Below are 15,419 nucleotides of genomic sequence, written 5' to 3'. Positions count from 1 at the left end.
ACCACATCTGATTTCATTCACATTCTCTCTTCTTCTAAGCTAAAATTCTGAATCTCCCACCACTCTGCTCCATTGGTTGACCTCAGATTCGAATATTGTGAAAGAGGGAGGAAAAATGTATTTCTACGTATCTATTATGCCTCCCCCTTACTTGCCTTTTTTTTTTTAGGGGAGGGATAAACTAAACAGACATTTCTCCTGGAGAAGACTGATAATTTCTGTTGCCCTTTTGTGCACCTTTTCCAGCCCTATAATATTGCACACTGTATTCCAACTGCAGACGCTCCACGTTTGTATAAAAGCAAAGTGATATTGACAGTTTTTATTTCTGAAACCTTTCCTAATAATCCCTTGCCTTTTTCACAGTTGCCACACGTTGAGTCAATGTTTTCTGTGTTTCGCCAAACTGGCGAGTTTTGATCATCAGAAAACATCCTTACAAGGAAGCTTGTTACTGCACAGTTGGTATCCAGTCAGAGACTGAGTTTAAGAACTGTCTCATTTTAGATGGCAGGTGAGTACCACATGTTTCAATCCTGCCTAACATAAAACAAACAAACAAAGCATTTCCTCTGTGTGTGAATAACTATCCTAGCCTTCTCTTTGTCTTATTCATTGAAATTATCCTGTGGGGAAGCACATGTGAGTCCTTAGGCATAACTCTAATTAAACTGTCCCAAGAACTCTGTACTCATTACATATCTACAGGCCTGGTGTCAGCATACATCACCTGTGGGCAGATTATAGAGCCCAAGGACCCGGCAAGCCTCGCCCCCCCCCACTTTGAAACAGCATCTATGTCTAAAAGCTGCCTTTTTAAATTTCCCACAATGCACCTGATATAGCATCACCTGGGGGATTGTGGGAAATTTAGATGACAGCTCTCAGAATTCTTCATTCAATACTGTCTGCTGCCACCACCAATACAAAATGAACCACCAGTGTAAGAGAAGCTCCACCAAAGGAACTTTCCAGAAGGTCCCCTCCAATCTAAGGCCTGTCCCATTTTTCTTAATGTGTAACCAACCCTAACTTTTGTGGAAGATAAGACTAAAGAAGAGTCTAGCACTCCATACAAGGAAGCTCTTGTCCTCAGAGGGAAGTATATGCTGACAGTATCCTAGTTTGGACACAGCAGAATGAAAATGTTTCTGCATAAATTCATCCTAAGTATAATTTCCAGGGTTAGCTGCTGTTTTCAGATTGTTTCATCCAAAGCTGACTGGCTGTTTGCTCATACATGATTGCAGTTTATAACATCTGCTCCCTGCCATTGCTAATAATCCAATAATAGCTTATTTGGCCTGCATGCATATAAATACATTTGCAGAACAGATAACTATTACAAAATAATGGGGTATGTTTTGGACCACCCTAAACAATTTATATATTTTTCAATTCAGCTGTCAAATGGTGGAGAGCTTTCAACCCAGCTGGAAGAACCAGGAGATGTTTCCAAAAGGGCACAAGAGGTCTCGCATTTAGGGGCCATGAAACCAAATCAGAAGAGCTGAGAGAGATGAGTGATAGAAACGGAAAAAAGAAGCTGCAAGATAATAAACATGGCAGCAAAATGGTAAAAGCACAGAAAAGTTACCCAAGGAAATCTATCGTGATCTGCAAATCTCATACGATTTACAGTTAATATTTTCTTTGCAACGTGTTAGGACTTTTTCAGATTAGACTGTTATCATAGAGTGTTAACAAACACTTCTGGCATGGTAGGATGGCATATGGATAGACGGCTGCCCCTTCATGATGAAGGAGGGCTGTTATCTCCCAGTGCTTAAATGTTCAAGGACTTTGTGGTGGATAGGCCCAGAGGTTAGCACTCCTAATCTGGGTGAACAGTAATTGTAGTTAAGGGCAGATCAGTTAGCCCAACAGAAAGATAAGTTCTCAAGGTAACTGCGTATCATACTTGTTGCTCACTACAGCAAAAAAAATTCTGAGAACCGAGAAGGCACAGAGTTAGTGCTTCTCCCCATTTACCATTATTCCTACAGAGACTCGTTTTGCTGCAAAATTGCTTCCCTTCACAAATATTTTTCCTGCAATGGCCCTATCAGTTGCCATATTACATTATATTATTAGGCTGAATATGTCCTGCGTTCCTTTTATACCAATTTACAGCCTTCACAGCTGATGGCAGGGAGTTTGAAACATGATCAACACAATTGACTTTTCATTCTTATTTCATAAATAAGAATGATTCTGAAGACATTGCCTGCAATATTTGACAGAGTTAGGTGTTCTTACTTCATTGACTTAACCAGAATTAAATCCAGAAGTGAATATTGTTGTTTCTGAAGAACACTTAAGTTTTCAGCGCATTCATTTTCTTTTATTTTTTTAAGGGTTCAACACACCAAGGGTACATACCAAGGGTTAAGATAAATAGGGAAGGGACTGTGAGAGTTGTTATGGTGTACCAGATATGGATGCAAGTGGCTGTGTGGAAGGGGGCCCACCCATATCTGAAAGTGAGATTCCTATAATGGACAATGATGAAGAAACATACTCTGGGTCCTGACAATATTTCAGATATATTCACATGTGTCTTCCAGCTGGTGCATACGATTAAAATTAGAATCGCTGTCCTGTGCTGGGATATGCTATTCCTTTAAAGATTCCTTTCCTTTCGCTGGTTCCATTATGACTTCTTTCTCCTTTGCCACTCTCCAACCCCTGGCCCACTGAATAATAGTGTCAGCATAAGAAGAACCCTTAGGTCTAAACAAAATTAATTTTCATGTTTTCCAAGTGATTGGGTTGATATTTCTGCAGATGAATTTGTAAAAATTGAAGTGGACAAATGTGACTGTGATTAAAAAGTGGGAAAAACTTGGTAATGAAGTTGACTTGAACCGGGTTGCGTAGAACCCTGATAATACTGTAATGACCCAGCAGTCATTGAGCCTGACCTCGTGCAGCTGGTAGGAACCATATTTTCCATTAGTACCTGCATATTATCAATCCATATTTTAAACAGTATAGTAATGCTATTTGACCTGTACTGGATCAGTTTTGATTACTGCGTCTTGATATGTACAAACTGCTTGAAGAAGTGTGGCCAACCACCTGCTACTTGATCATCTTGGCTTCTTAGAGCTAGCATTAGGGGATTGATTGGGTGGGTCCAGGGAGTGATTAATGCTTCAGTGGAGGAGAGGGAAGAACTATCTGACTTGAAGGAGGCAGTGGTGTGCTGCCTTCTTAACAAGACCTTCCTGGACCCGAGAGCCAGTGTGGTGTAGTGGTTAAGAGCGGTAGACTCGTAATCTGGGGAACCGGGTTCACGTCTCCGCTCCTCCACATGCAGCTGCTGGGTGACCTTGGGCTAGTCACACTTCTCTGAAGTCTCTCAGCCCCACTCACCTCACAGAGTGTTTGTTGTGGGGGAAGAAGGGAAAGGAGAATGTTAGCCGCTTTGAGACTCCTTTGGGTAGTGATAAAGCGGAATATCAAATCCAAACTCTTCTTCTTCTTAGGTGCTTGGCAACCAGCATCCAGTGGCGAATATTGAAGCAAGGTAGTCAAGAAGGTGGTGGCAGTCCAGTTTCAGGCATGCTTAGAGGAAACTGAATACTTGAATCCATTCTAGTGTGGTTGGAGGCCTGGCCTTAGCACTGAAAATGCCCTGGCTGGTGACATTCGTTGGGAGAAAGGGGGAGTGCTACCATCCTTGTTATCATGGATGTAGCTCATTACAAGACTACCCACCTCTTTTATATTATTATTTGTTACTAAGAGTATAACTAGACCAACAATATGGTACCCTTCTTCCTATGTCTGCTTAACCCTTCCCCACTGGCTACTTGAGGAGTGGGAGAGTCCACAGTGGCCTGGGATATGGTGTGAGCTCCCTCAGTCTTCTCATCAAAAGCCAGAAGTGGGGCATTATAGTAACCACCTCATGTGTCCACCTCTGGGGAGGTCAGCAATAACTCACAAGGTGGCAGTGAAGTCAAGTCTTTATTCAAAGAAACAAAGCAGCTCAGGCCCAGTGAGCACAGCAACTCTTTCCAGTAGGTCTTGCCCCAATGAGGCAGTTGTAAGGACTGAAGGTCCCCACCTTCCCACAGCTCTCTAAGTCTCCTCCCCCGGGTCCTTCCCAAGCAACTTGAGACTTCTTCGCCTTGTTTGTCTTTGCCCCTCCCTCTTTATCCCTCTTCAGGTTCTGGGAGACCAGGTGGAGGGGAGTTGTTTGCAGCAAGAGGGGGAGATTCCCTGGCTTCTTCAGAAGCCTGCCTGATCTCTGCCTCTTGGCTCCCTTTTTCTCCAGCCTTTGCTTCTGCCTCTTATGCTGCACTGCTCTCTGCTGCAGCCGCTTCCTTCTCACTAAACCCTCCTCCCAGTCTGCTCCCTCTTCTCCCTCTGACTATTCATTGTCCTCCCACCACTAATCCCCTGGCTCTGAGCCTTCTTCCCTTGGGGTTTCCCCAGGCTGGTGCCTCCCAGCCAGTCCATGACATTGTGTCTCTACAGAGTAACAATAATTTATTACTTATACCCCACCTAGTACTCTTGCAACCCATACATGCTCTCTCTGTCCCCTAGTGGAGACCCTGGCAACTTGCCACTTCTCAGACCTCCACCCTCACTGGGTCCTTCTCAGTCCATTAACATTCTCGCCATTCACTCCCAATTCAAGTCAATTTTAAAAAAACAAACCAGAGTCAAATCTGAATACCACCTGCTATCCTTACCCTTGCTGTTGACAGAGGTATTATCTTAGCCATTACACCATTCTCTTTTCCTTTCCAGGAGAAAGATATGGCAAATGTGGCAGTTTAAATTCTCAGCCTCTGAAGAAATTTGCCCTTTTCTGGTTCAAGTCAGTGTTCTTCACTTAGCACCTTGAGGTTCCATCACACACCAATATGACACCATGTTATTTGAGATGGTGCCTCAGAAACTGAAAATAAATCATTAGGGAAGGCAGATATTCAGCGTATTTGCTAGCTACACATTTGCAGCGTTAACCCTTCTCTCGCATGCATGGTGGCCAGCACACCGTCTGTTTTTAATAACAGGAATCACTTCCATCCCACTTCTCAGGGCAATGGGTTGCTTGTTCCTATTACTAGTCAACAACTCAACACTATTCTTTTTTATATATTTTTTTTACTAATGCTACGGAAAGAGAGAAACCTAGCACATTCTAATAAAAACCAAACAATTGTTTGGAAATCTGATAATGTGCTACAGTACATTAGCTGAAATGTAGGCAGGAGCTGTGTTAAGAGAGTTGACCTTTCTCTACAATACCTTCTGGGAGAGCTGCAGAAAGACAGGAATGTTAAGAGACAGGAGAAGAATTTCTAACAGAAAAGATGGCATAAAGTTACACACAAAGAGGAGAGAAGGCAGGATTCAAGAAGATTAGATCACTTGGAAGTGCCTTAGGGCCACTGTAAACGTTGCCACCCTGGGACTCGTGTGAAAAAGCAGACCACTCATGTGACAAAGCAGACTAGCAGTGTTTCCTTCACTACACGGTGGGAAGGTATCTCACAGCTCATCATGTGATTCTTACAGATCATGTGGAAAGTTTCCACATCAGCACCACCTACTGGATGGAGAAGACACCACAAGGTGGAGTCCATGCAATGAGTTTTAGCATAGAGTAAGACCAAGTGATGACTGGGAGGTTAAACATGATACAGTACTGGGTTTTTTTTAATACATACTGACAGGTGATGGTTTTGTCAGACACATCTACTACTTTGGCCTCCTTATCATATGACTAGAATATACATCTCCAAATATACTGCTGTCAATCTTTTTTCTATTCACATGCGTTCACATTGTAAGATGCCATTAGTGTTAATGCTGGATGGTTGATAAATATCTGTTTATTAAATTAAACTCTATTGAAGTTTTATCAGAGCAAATTCAAGAATCCCTGCCCATCCAATGGTTGTATTATCCTATGTTCACATGTAATAAAACATTTCTGAGAAAATTGTTGGTCAGATTTTGAGATCTGTTGACAGCTGCTGCAATTTTCCTTAGTTGGCGAAATACAGCCTTACTAGAACCCTGTCAAATTGGAGGTATTTGGCACTGGGGGATTCTTAGGGCTGGGCCAAGATATTTTGCTACCTAAGGCAATGTATAATACAACACTTCTCCCTGTTCCATGTACGAAAGCCAACTAGACTGGCAATTGAATCTTACTTTGACGCTGGCAATGGGGCAGGGCTCTCCCTTTCACCTGAAGCTAAGATGGTGAAAGTTAGGCCACTACTCTGTCCACTCCCCACCCCTCAACATCTGCCACTTGAGGGGTCTGCCTTACTCTGTCTGATTACAAGGTTGGCTGATGGAATTCTATGTACTATAGCCTAAATGGATGATGGGTCATACCAGCAGTGTGGAAATGGTTTGCATTCATCAAGCAATCTTCTAAAGAACAGCTCACCCAGTGTTGCTCTTGTTTTATGTGGTAAACATAGGAGGTACATCCTATGCTGGTGTCATGGAAGGAAGCTGGTATCATGTAGTGAATTGGGCTTTTGAGGAGGGGCAATCTGGGTTCAGTTCCCTGCTCAACTATGAAAATTACTCAGTTTCTTTGGACACGTTGAATCTCTCAGCCTAACCTACCTCACAAGGCTTTTGTGATGCTAAAATTTTGCTTTCTTTCATCTCCATGAATAAATGTTGGTTAGAAATATGACAAGTAAGGCTATGCAGTTCTGCATCTAGTCTGTCCTTTATTTAAAATTGGCCAGTTTAATAGATAATCCAGTTTTCCAATGCTGCAGAACAGGAAGTTGTGATGATGGGCCTCTCTCACAAACAGTGGTGGCTCCAGTACAAGCCCACTGTTGTTGTTTTCAAGACCTATTTGTTCTGTTGAGGTCATGCGGAATACATTTCTCCAGAAGCTTGTACTTGTTGTGTGGATAGTGACAAAGTATAATAGTTGGTGACCATACTGAAAACTCTAATCTCCAAATACGTAACAATTCTAAGCATTTAGATGCTTCTTAACAAAAGCTACCTCACTGTTTTATATGAGTTCTGAAATCACTGATGTCTGGGATTCAGGGAATAATACCTTAAACACAGGAAACTGAAGGCGAGTTAGAGAGAGAGGAGCACTTCTATTTATTGTAAAAAAAAAACAAAAAAACAGAGGTGCTGATATGAGCAGTCTTACAGGATTTTTATTTTACTTTTTTGCAAAAGCTTTCATGAAGCAAAATTGCTACTGGGTTGCATAGCTCTAGGTGAAGGGCTTGTTGAGCATGACCTAAATAGCCTTCTCTCTCCAACTCATCAGGGACAACGTGTCCTCCTAGTTCCATGCCAGTATTGCTAGCTGTCCAAGACATCTCATGGGTAAACCCCCAAAGCAGTGACCTTGTGACTATACGCCTGCCAGACCTTCCTGCTAGCAAAAAGCAGCTGCCACTCTTGGCAAATGAAATAGCCCTTGCAGAGTTTCAGAGCTCCTTTCTGAGGTGGCCATTTTCCATGTTCTCAGACTCCTGAAAGAAACATCACTTACAGTATTTACACTTACTACTGTTAGAGAAGATGTGCTATTTTGGTCAGTGATCTTGATTCCCTCTTCTCTTTTCTTTTTAGGGATAGAGATCTTGAAAGTTCATCCTCTCCCCCTCCCTGCAATAACTGTTAGTGGCAGCCATATTCTGATGTAAGTTGTAGCAAATTTTTTCCTGCATTCTATAAAACACTTCTTCATAGTTTTAAAGAAGCCAAGGGCTACAATTCTTTAAAATAATAATAATTGAGAATAACATTTTGTCCTGTTACCTTCTTGTCAGATCATTCAGAGAGAAAGAGGGAGGGAGGGAGAGATAAACAAGAGAAGAATGATGCTGTATAACAGGTAGAGAGATGTGATGACTTAGCACAGCCCAATTTGGGTGTATTTCAAGAATTAATTTTCTTTAATGAAATGTAATTGCATTAACATTGCTTAAGTGTATTAATGTTTTTTAAACATTATTGATTGTTAATAATAAAGCTGCTATCTTTAAGCACCAACTGTTGATAAGCTATCTGTGGAAGCTAGGAGTCTGGAGGACAAGGGTAATTTATACTTGCCAAGTCTCTTAGAGCAAATTCCAAGTACATTCAGATTTGCATATCCAGTATTATGGAGGGTAATTAGGTGTAGACTAAATATTTATTCATCTTGCTGCTTTAAAACACTGGTTGGAACAAGGTTTTCTGACTGGAAATGAGCTATAAAAACACTGGAAGAAGAAGGGTATACCTCTTTAGGTCTACTATAGCAGCCTGCCAAAATTTTAAACTCAGGGCCTTGTAAGTCACATATTCCAATATAACTTGCAGCTTTGCTCATGCACAGCTTTTCTGAAGTTAATAAGAGTGCAGAGAAATCTCCTTTTAAACTGTGTTTGGTTTAGATACAATGTATGTGTATATGTATGTGTATTAGTATGTTTATGTGGGGGTCATGTAATGGGTTAAATTTGAAATTCTAAGTACTGTACGCATTGATGACTGAATTGGCTGTTATTGGTTACACGAGAATTGTCTAGGGAAAACCAAGTTCTGTTTAATACTAAGAGAGAGGACTTAAAATTACACTTCTGATTGGCTTATTGGGCAGGAGTTCTTGATTGGTTGGGAAAATAGTCTGATGGAGGGGGAAGAATTCTATGGCATTCAGATCTGATTGGTTGAAGGATAAGCTGTCTGTAACACAAATAGGCCTATTCTACTTCTGTTGAGAAAGACAAGAAGGAGAAAAAAGAGAAGAGGGGGGGAAAGAAGTCTGGAATAGAAGACAAGAAAGAGACTAATGAAGCTAGAGAAAACTGGGGGTATAGCCTGCCCCCAAAGAACGGAATCAGTGTCTTAAACCAAAAATTGGCCGTGAGGCTATATAAAAGAATTGAGCAGTGGGGTGAATTCAACAAGTTACTTCAGAGCTGACCAGAGCAAGAACTGCCTGCAAACCTGGAAAGCACAGGAAACTGACAGTGGTGACATTGACTGAGAAAAGAGATGCAGAGTGATTGGCATATAAGTGCAGAGAGTCCACCAGTGCACTCAGAAAGATGCAAAGTGCTCATCTTCAGGCCCTTTAGGGGCCGCAACCCAGGCCAAAGGTGTTATGCTTGGGAAAGGAGGACTACGGGAAATGACTCTTCTAAGACCCTGATTCACTTCCAACCTTTCTTAGAGCAGGTAACTCACTTGGAACTATCCATGGTGCTGCAACTTCTGGCCTGCCTTGACCCACTGGGAACCTGAAACAGATGAACCAAAACATCACCTTTCCTTTTAACCTGCAGTTCACATATACATCCGAATGCTCTCAAATGCTTGAGGGAGCTCACAAGATTTCCCCTTCCTTCCCCAGTGCCCAGAAAATTTCCTTGAATCATTGAAAGACAGAAATAGTTAGACCTCAGAGGGATCATTCCACCCTGCTGAGGGTTAGCATTACAAGTTGCAGAACCTCCAGTGGAAACAGTGAAAATATGCCAACTGGACTGGCAATTGAATCTTATTTCAATACTGCCAATGGGAGGGTGTCTTCTTCCACATCTGATAGCAGGAGGCTAGCTGAGGGACTGCAGGGTAGGCTGTGTAGGCACACACAGTTTGTTCCCTCAACACCATATTGCCACTCCCTATCCCCAACATCTTCTGCTTGAGGTGGCTGTCTAACTCTGACTAATGGTAGGGACAGCAGTGCCCCTTCTCAGACATGCAGTTTCTACTGACAAACTGGTATATGCAGTCTTCAGAATGGGATGGATGAATGGGACTTTCTCTCCCCCCCCCAAAAAAAGTCACTGTGATTCATACAGCTCAATTTCCAGTATGCTCCCAACATTCTTCACTGTCCAGTTTATAATGACTTAAAACTCATTCTGTTGAGCCTACACCAGTGTCAGGTGGTCTCAAGATTGTCTCATGAAGTCAGGTCAGATTATTCCTTTGGGAAAACTAGGTTATCAGTGTTACACTAATACGTATGGCTAGGGCCCGTTAAAAACATATTTGGGTTTTTAATTTATTTATCCCTTTATAATTTACCAAGAGTTACATTAAAGATTCATTCTGGTGGACAGGGAGTGATCTGATTAAGTTCATTTATGCAGGTTTATACCCTCATTGTCATTGTCTTCCTCCCCCTTCTTGCAGTAATTTGTCGAAAGCTTGTTGTTAGGTGATATGTAACCTTTAATTCAGCTATTGTTAGCACTTTTGTATGCCAGTGAAGGGTTCTGAAATTTTCAGTAGGATGTGCTCTCCTAATAGGGAAACTTAATTATTCCCCTAGTACTTCAAAACTATCATTGACATCTGAGTTATATGCATTTCATATCTACTGCGTAACCTTCAGCTCCCAGTCAACAAGGTTGCCTTGCTGTACGTCTTCGGCCAGAACAAGCTATTTGTGGTAGCTCTACCCTTATTCTTAGTACAATGGTGATTATTATTAAAGGCCTTGTTTGAGATTTAAAAAGGCTATGTGCATAAAATTCACATTTGCACTTTTTCTGTTCCTACCTCTTTCTGTTGATTACTCATTTTATTCATAAAGGCAAATTAATTACATTGGGTTTTGTTTACAAAGTAAAGGGCAACTCTTCATCTACTCTTAGAGCTTTGGGAAATTTATTACTTTTTTAAAGTCTGTGGCTAATCAGATTATTAAATTATTATTAGTAGTACTAGTTGTATATCAACCAATGAGAGTATTATCAAGACTTGAGAAGTCTATCATCATCCCACATATATTTTCCAGCTGAAAAAAAGTCCCATGGCACCTCCAAAATCTATTCGTTTCATAAAGTGTATACACAATTGGTTGCAAAAAGAACCTCAAAGCGGTTCACAAAAAACAATAAAATTATCAATAAAAAGAATTAACAGTAGTTCAAAAAAATGTTTTTTAATTAAAATCAACAATACACCAAAAACAGATTAAAATTCATACCAACTTTCTAAATATCTGGGTAAATTTCAGGTACTGGAAAGAGTACAGTAAAGGTGGCTGCCTAATAATAATAATAATAATAATAATAATAATAATAATAAATTTATGCCCCGTCCATCTGGCAAGGAGTTCCAAAGTGTAGGTGCTGCCACATTAGGAGATCGAGTTCTTGCAAACTGTGCTTATTGCAGTATAAGCTTTTGTGGCTAGACCTTGTGTTATTGGTTACACCCCCAAAATGACCTCTAGCACACAAAAGACCATGTCACAACCTGTGTGCTAGTCTTGAAGGTTCCAAAGGACACTTTTCCTAGTTTTGCTCCAACACACTTAACAAGACTACCACCCAACCGCTATTTCTTGGAGAGATGATACATTGAATCTCAGTAAAAGTGAGTGTGTGCTAAGCTGGGCATAGGTTCAGCTCCCCGATTCATCACTGCCCATGTCAAAACCCCACCCTTTAAAAAAGAAGTAGGAGTGGCGGTGTGGGTATCCACACCTGGCACTCTTCAATCATTCTTTTAAAAAATTTCAACTTTGAGAAAGGAGGGAATGCAGGGAAAATACAGGTGGCAGTAAGTGGGTGCCCTGTACGAAGTTAGTGCACGAAACATGGCAATTCCATATCAGGCACCTTGTTATCAAAGCCCGTCTTTTCTTTCCTGCAGTGCAATTGCTAGTGTGGTAGCTTTGGCAACAGAATGCTAGACTTTGCCCTGATACAAAAAGACATATTTTCTGTTCCTTGATTGCAGGTGAATGAGCCTGCACCAGGTACCACCAACCAGGAAATGCACTGCTGAAAATTATGCTTGAGAAAGTGCAAACAGCTTCTCCATGTGGTGCAGAGGGAATGAAATGCAGTGAAACATTTAAAATTCATTTAATGGGAATAGAGCTAAGGAGGAAGGTGGGAGGAGGATATGGAAGAGATCACAGTATTAAAAAAAAAATTACTTTTCTCAGCCCTCTACCAATCCAGAGCTTAATTTGTGCTGGAGCTTGCTGAAGCTAAGCCCCAGAATCTGTTCTCAATACTGTGAAAGACTCTTCAAATATATGATTTAATGTACCTCTGAGTTTATACAGAGTACCTTACTTCCAGTAACCTCCACACACTTTGGATTAAGAAACAGCATTCCAGGGCAGATGGCATAGCTTCCAGGCTGGCTTCAATCCCTGGCATGTCACTTTTAAGAAGTTTAAGAAGCACTTCTCCAATCTTAATCTGGCCCCAGTTGCCTCCCTGCCATCCTGCTGGAATAGCAGAAATGGACTATCTGATTTGATTGTAGTCAAAGTTACTAAAGCAGATGAAACAACATCAAAGTTGCTGAAGGACATTATTCGTAGTCAAAGGGTGCATGCTTGTATCCAAACATTTAGCAAAGGAAATGGATGCTCACGTTTGATTCACAAATTTAAAGGGCAATGCTTAGTTCATCTCTACTTAGATATTGCAAACAACTTAATGCCAAACACATCCCTAAGTGTTTGCAGAATTTATTAAGCCTTAATGCATTTCAGAGGAAACTGATGTTTCTTCTTTCAGAGATTATAGGTCCTGTTAGCACATTTTGAGACTGCACTAGGAGTTTTAAACTTCACTTTGTGATTTATTATTTACTTCAGTTTTTGTATGCATCTCTGGTCAAAAGGGACTATCATAGTTTAATTGTCTGAGAGATATTTTTATAACATTTTTCTAGCATATATTAATCTATCAGTAACAATGCTAACAATAGCAACTAAAGCAATTCTCAGTGCTTCACTTATTCATCAGTCAGTGAAGCTGTTTAATGCAATCATGAGGCTGTGCTGGAGATTTATAGATCTAAATGCAAGTCAGACACATTTATTCTTACTCCTCATTGAACAGAATTTGACTGTTCTTACAGCTCTTCTTACTTGAAAGCATGAAGTTATGCAACATGTTGTGCTACCAGGGATCTGTTTACCTTGGAACATGAGGCACAGCGCTTGAGCATCATTCCTCTAACTCCAGTACAAGCTTGTAACATGGGCTCCTTTCCTCTTCTCCCACAAAAGGCCTTGTTTGTTCTGTAAAAAATAGAGGGCTGACTGCTGTCCTTTAGGTGCCTATGTTCAAACTCCTTGCATTTCTGGCTTCCTAAGTTGTATTTGAAGGGACACAGGTGGCGCTGTGGGTAAAACCTCAGCGCCTAGGACTTGCTGATCGCATGGTTGGCGGTTCGAATCCCCGCGGTGGGGTGAGCTCCCGTCGTTTGGTCCCAGCGCCTGCCAACCTAGCAGTTCGAAAGCACCTCCGGGTGCAAGTAGATAAATAGGGACCGCTTACCAGCGGGAAGGTAAACGGCGTTCCGTGTGCTGCGCTGGCTCGCCAGATGCAGCTTGTCACGCTGGCCACGTGACCCGGAAGTGTCTGCGGACAGCGCTGGCTCCCGGCCTCTAGAGTGAGATGAGCGCACAACCCTAGAGTCTGGCAAGACTGGGCCGTACGGGCAGGGGTACCTTTACCTTTACCTTTACCTTAAGTTGTATTTAGTGCATAATTGCAGTATGACATATTCGCTTCTTAATTACATACGACTGACAAATGCCTTTTAGACACAGCTTCCTGTCCCCAAGACTTAGTGTCAGTGCTTCTATGCATGCTGAAAATCAGGTCTACCTCATGTTCTCACATATGTTTAGTGGCCTGTGGTTTTTGAGAGAGCAGGGTATGGCACACAGAGAGAGACCTGCCGCCCTGTATCTCAAACTACGGTTCCCCGTACAAACCATCGGTTTTAAGGTGGCCAAGTGTCCTCCTGCATGGAAGAAGATAGGCCTCCATTTCAAGAGCTTCTGACCCAACATCAGTTCAAGATGAAGAAACAGAAGAAGGGAGAACAGGGGCCTCACAGTCGCTCATTTGTAGCACCTGGGCAGCAAACTGAGCAGGGGCTTTTAAAAATTTATTTTAACTAATTGTGGGGAACCTGTGCTCTCCTCAGATGTTTCTGTTATCCTAATGGGAGTTGTCAGTCAGCAACACCTGAAGGGCCAACAATCCCCTGCACCTGATTTAAATTTCAGTTCCCCACCCTGAATTTTGAATTACCTAGAAGACCATCTCACTCTTTTCATATCCAGATGCAGATACCATCTCATCAGAAGGTCCATTCCATTCCGTCCAGTGAAGGAATCGTGCTTGGTTCTCCCTTTGCAACACTTACCTGGGCCATGATGTCAGATTCACAACATTCAGTGTTCTATGCCCACAGCAGCCAGTGATACAGAGCAAGGACAGGGAAGTGAGGTCACAACACAAGGTGAGTTTTGCTTGATAGTACAAAAGGGAGCTACTACACACAAGGTGGTTGTTTTCAGTGGAAATCATGTTTAATCTGGCCTTTAGAAATGGGGTGCAACCGTCACAGAAATTTTGGCAGTTTCATGTGAGATATATTTGTGTGGCTGAGGTAGGGAGTGACTTGGTGATAAGACAAAGGTAACCCTTGCATGTGAAACCTGAAAGCCCTTTCCTTACCTGGCCTGGGAGGGCAGAGTGCTGACTGACTCCATTTACAAAACCTGAGGTTGCTGAACAGACTCTTGGGTTGGAGTATTGTTTAGGGGGTTTTGCTGCTGTTATTGATATTAATTTTTGTATCTTTATTTTTTTAGCTCATATAATGATTTATGTAGAAATTGTTCAATTATGGTAGTGCAGTTTTTGATGTGTTTTATTGTTTCTTACTACTTTTGTTCGTAATTATGTAATCTTTTTGTGTTGTAAGCTGCCTTGGGCATGGTTTTAACTATGGAAAGGCAGCATACGAATAAAATGATAGTGATGATGGTGTTAGTTGGTCCTTTAAGTTAAAATTATGAAAATTGCTAGTGTAAATTATTTCAATATGCACACTTCAATTTCCGTGGTTAAAATCCATGATTGTCTGTATATGGTTCAGTGAAGTTGACTTTGGGAACAGATATGAATAGTGGCCTCATGAGGTTGTGCTTTTGTTATCTAAAGTGTCTGGCTAAGAAATAATATCCATTGATTGCTGGACTTTCCTCCATGGCTAAGGTTGTGTAAGCATTTGGCCCTGTTTGGTTCATATTTCCTTCTTGCTTGGCTAATAGGCCCATTACTACTTTTAGTCAGGGGGAAATCATTTGAACTTGACACTTCCATCTTTCTCCTTATCAATATAAGGAGGCTATTAAAATCCTAGCACTGACTAATCTACTAGTGAAGGCCATAGAAGAAGTCAAAATTTAGTGGTTTAGAGTTCTTGGCCTCTTGACCAATATGTTGGAGCAGATGTCACCTCGAGACCTGCTGCTTGGCTGTCCGCAAAGCAAACTTAAATTCTGTTGCAATAGGTGGAATGGAGAAATCATATTGTTCCTAAGGTAAAGTTCTATTTTTAGAATGCACAAAGGGATTTTTTAAGTTGAGTGTAAATGGTTACCCATAAAC

At 41.5% G+C, this 15,419-nt stretch overlaps 1 long non-coding RNA gene across 1 annotated transcript in view; it reads left to right on the top strand.

Moving 5' to 3' along the window:
* LOC128422304 (uncharacterized) overlaps positions 1 to 15,419 on the top strand; it is a 92,006-nt gene that overhangs the window by 48,557 nt on the left and 28,030 nt on the right. Inside the window, exons 3-5 of the long non-coding RNA XR_008332467.1 lie at positions 367 to 514; positions 1,404 to 1,576; positions 14,084 to 14,262. This is a non-coding gene — a long non-coding RNA (uncharacterized LOC128422304). The remainder of the gene's footprint in view (positions 1 to 366; positions 515 to 1,403; positions 1,577 to 14,083; positions 14,263 to 15,419) is intronic.

Source organism: Podarcis raffonei, chromosome 1 (assembly GCF_027172205.1).
Source record: "Podarcis raffonei isolate rPodRaf1 chromosome 1, rPodRaf1.pri, whole genome shotgun sequence".
Classification (NCBI taxonomy): Eukaryota; Metazoa; Chordata; class Lepidosauria; order Squamata; family Lacertidae; genus Podarcis; species Podarcis raffonei.
This window is presented reverse-complemented; position numbering and strand designations above follow the sequence as displayed.